Source organism: Frankliniella occidentalis, unplaced genomic scaffold (genome assembly GCF_000697945.3).
Source record: "Frankliniella occidentalis isolate FOCC.00 unplaced genomic scaffold, Focc_3.1 Scaffold695, whole genome shotgun sequence".
Classification (NCBI taxonomy): Eukaryota; Metazoa; Arthropoda; class Insecta; order Thysanoptera; family Thripidae; genus Frankliniella; species Frankliniella occidentalis.
The window spans coordinates 15,443-19,155 of NW_026267808.1; the positions used below are offsets into that span (position 1 = coordinate 15,443).

At 40.9% G+C, this 3,713-nt stretch overlaps 2 long non-coding RNA genes across 2 annotated transcripts; one reads left to right on the forward strand and one right to left on the reverse strand.

Moving 5' to 3' along the window:
• The first annotated feature begins 479 nt into the window (after window positions 1-479).
• Window positions 480-2,334, forward strand: LOC127751670 (uncharacterized). The gene is made up of 3 exons (XR_008012210.1): window positions 480-1,049; window positions 1,120-1,193; window positions 1,276-2,334. It is a non-coding gene; the product is annotated as an uncharacterized LOC127751670 (long non-coding RNA).
• Window positions 2,335-2,653: 319 nt separating this feature from the next.
• LOC127751671 (uncharacterized) lies at window positions 2,654-3,610 on the reverse strand. Its single transcript, XR_008012211.1, has 3 exons — window positions 3,393-3,610; window positions 3,035-3,316; window positions 2,654-2,900 (listed from the first exon to the last, which is right to left on the reverse strand). It is a non-coding gene; the product is annotated as an uncharacterized LOC127751671 (long non-coding RNA).
• Window positions 3,611-3,713: the final 103 nt, after the last annotated feature.

Sequence of the window (3,713 nt, forward strand, 5' to 3'; positions counted from 1 at the left end):
AGGGGAGGCCCTGCCGCGCGCAGAGCGAGGGGGTCGCATCGAGACCTCTCCCTCCGAGCTGCAGATCCGCGGGCGAAAGTGTTGGGTGAGCCATCCTGCGGCGGAGGCTAGCGGGACGGAGGGGCACAGCCGGGCGCGGCGAGGCGCGGGCTCGCCAGGAGGCGCCAGGACGCGGTGCTCACCACCGTCGTGGGACTTCCCCGTCGAACACCAAGGTAGTATATCTGTATAGTGTACACCCAGTTTGGCCTTTCTATTTATCCAACGTTTTCTTTTGAAGCGCTCGCGGGTCCGGACGCGGCAGCAGGACGCAGCAGCAGGACGCAGCAGCAGGACGCAGCAGCAGGACGCAGCAGCATGTGATTAGTGTATGGGGTGGGGTGTGGTTCATGTTGTGTGTGGTTCATGTGTGTTTCATGTTTCGTGTGGTCTATGTGATTGGTTTGTGTGGTGTGGGTTGTGGTCTTAATTATGCTTCTATTTTTTTTTTTCAATTCTCTTTACAGATGGGTGAGAACGGCAGGCATCGAAATTGATGTGAATCACTCTTGAAATGCAAGTAGCTTTTGAGAGGGATTCTAGCTACAGCAGCACCAATTTGTAATTAGTGTCAATTTAGAGTTAAAATGATTTTTAGTTTTATCCAGATTACTTATTGCACTATAATGTTTTATCATATTATAGTATATCATTGAATTTTTCCTTGCCGACCCTCAAATCTGATTTGGTGCCGCTGTAGTTTCCTGTCGTTGGCGTCATGGCAAAATATTGGAGCAAATGCTTTAATGTCTTGCTCCTCCCCGTGGTCTCACCTGGGAAGAAATTATATGCTTCAAATTGCCTCTGAAAGGTTGAATTACTTATCACTCCAGATCAGGAATAAGATAAGTTACGTTTCTATTGCCAGCAAAGAGCATATGATTTCTTGCTAAACGCCTAAAATAGGGATTTCAGTGGGTTTTTTTACAACTATCGCTGATAATTAAACCACTTCAGAATCTGCCAGACCCCAGAATTGAGCAGCCAAGGGCACATACTTGAGTTTTAGTGTGAGTATTTAAATTTGTCTGCCCTGCCGTTCAATTTACGTGTTCATCCTTGGTGTTTCTTTGCTTACAGGATGTCTTCGCCAACCACCGGGGATCTTTGACTCCATTCTTCGGTTGAATTTCCATGAAAGGAGTTTAAGCAAGGTAAGCTTTCTTTCGACCGTAAATCTATTCTCTTTACAAATGTTGTACTTTTTAGCTAACTTTCCATTGTAATTGTTTGCAGATCTGCTTGTCAAGGTTCCAAGTCTGGATCTTTGACCACGCTGACCTTACAGTGACCCGCAGTCTTCAGTTGTCTCATCTGGCCTGCCAACTTGGTAAGGAAACCAACAAGATCCAGCTCTTTGGTCATTTCTTGAAGTCCCTCAATGCTCTCCTATTGTTTTTGATTTACTAATCAAAATGTTATTGCCTGAGCCCTTACTAGCCCAGCCAAAAAGAGAATGTTTTCAAAAATTTATGGCCATTCTAGATGTACTGCATCGTTCAATTGTGCTTAGATTTTTCTACTTGGTGCTGCAAACACTAGGAATCAAATCTGTAAATATTGTGATAAATATGTGTGAGCTATTCACTCCATTTGTAAGTTGTTTGCATAGCAAAGCACATCTAACCAAACATGAGTGTTGGCGCATGATTAAGAGGGGTCAGGACAAAAAAAATAAAATATTTTCGGTTTTGTTATCTAAAAAATTATCTGTGACCCTTCCTGAGTTTGTGGCTGTTTACTTTGTTAAGAAATACAAAAAATTGTGATCGTGGGATTTTTTCTTGTGATTATTCAAACCCGAAATTGCTTATTAACATTAACTTAAGATGAGTTTTCTTTGGAACTGTAATTTTCAACCTTGTGTGCAAAGGTTCTCCTCCACCCTTAACGCCACAGCTATGAAACTTTGCACTCCTTATTTTTATAGTATTTTCAACAACTTGTCACATGATTGTTTTCAAAATTCCTACCCATTGATTTTGAAGCAAATCTTTTAGGGTTTAAAACGGCATAATTTTGGTCATGAAACTTTAACTTCTTTTAAAAATCAGCAAGTGACAATATCAAGAAAATCCTGTGACAAGTTTTAGGTATTCATATGACTAACTTACAAAAACGTTTCAGCATTTTAGTGCAAACCATAACTGAGAAATGTTGGGGGCAAATTTTTTACTGTGTTGTAATAACACTTTCCAAGCATTGTTGTTCAGGGTGACTCTTGAGTTAGTATTCTTTTTAGGCCTGGAAAATTGCCACAATAGACCAATCATTAAATGCTATACCTTGTTCACAGTCCCGCTTTCACTATATCCCTACAGCAAACATGGTTTTGGAGCCCTCGAACCAACCAAATTTTGTCCCAACCCTCCTTAAATATATTTTGTTAAGTGTGCCATGTACCTTCCCAGGAGGAAGAGTTATAACTTTGAACAGCATAAAAAGTCATTTTTGACTAATTTTTCTTAATAATTGAGACAACTTCACAATCTGCTTAGGTTCTGAGTGGACTTTTCTGTTTCTGACAATTTGTTCTGCAGTATTAAAACTATCACAAGGTCAAGTCATCTGCAATTACTTCCCTTGTGACATAAAATTTGCATGGAAATAACAATTTCAATTGCTCATGAATTTTATGTTCTTTGATTTACATCACACAAATAACAGTACTCAAGTAAGAGAGAAACAAGGCACATTGGCTGTGCAATCTGATCTTTATCTTAACAGTATATAAATGGTTTTGGTGCATTTGTATACTCAATGACAGACTACATAATAAATTCCCTGGTGCTCTCCTAGGGCAATTCTTGGCAGCCCCGCTTCAATTGAAAATGGTAAGCCTCTGAAGTTGAACGCTCAACCTGTAAAAATTACAACAAACAATGTATTAGAGGAAACAGGACGAAAAAGAGTATTAGTTGGTAAACCGGAAGTTTAAGTTATTATTAAAATATCTAATGCAATCCAGACGATTCTACAGGTACCCAATACTTACACAGCGTTATATATCCAACAGAAACCCTCAATGCTTCCATGGCGTGTCAATCACAACTTGTACAGAAATGTGGCACTTTAAGTGGCTGAGCCACTGTACAAAGAAGAAGTCAAACTCAGCTTTGACTTAGGGATGTAAACGTTCTGTAAACATGAAGGCGAACAGGCCCATGCCACACCTAGAAATTTTCACCTTCAACGTCATTCATGTAATACATAATAATCTTCTCTAGAGCAGTGAAATGCCGGGTAATCTAAAAGTTCGTATGGAAAACGTCGAAGCCTGATAAAATAATAAAAATCAGTAATTCTCAAAATGAGAACACAGTAGTGGAGCTAGTGGAGATTGATACACTAACCTGGACATGGATCCGGATACGCTACCCCATTTCAATTCCGTGATTGCGGTAAGAAATTCGAAACAAACGTCAGTCCACCACCAATAACACATTCAAAATAGACGAGGAACGCACTTCCCGGCGCGCCGTGGGCCGGGTGGACGGCGGATGGGGGTCGTATCGGCAACGTCGCAGATTTAACCCAGCCCTGCCTGGTGCTTTGTTCCGACAAGACGGAAAAGCAATTTCTCATATTCGAGTTCGAGACATGGAGGTTCTCTCGTTTGACTCGAACTTCAAGTCGAAGTTTTTGAGTCGAACTCGAAATACAGGACGACTTTT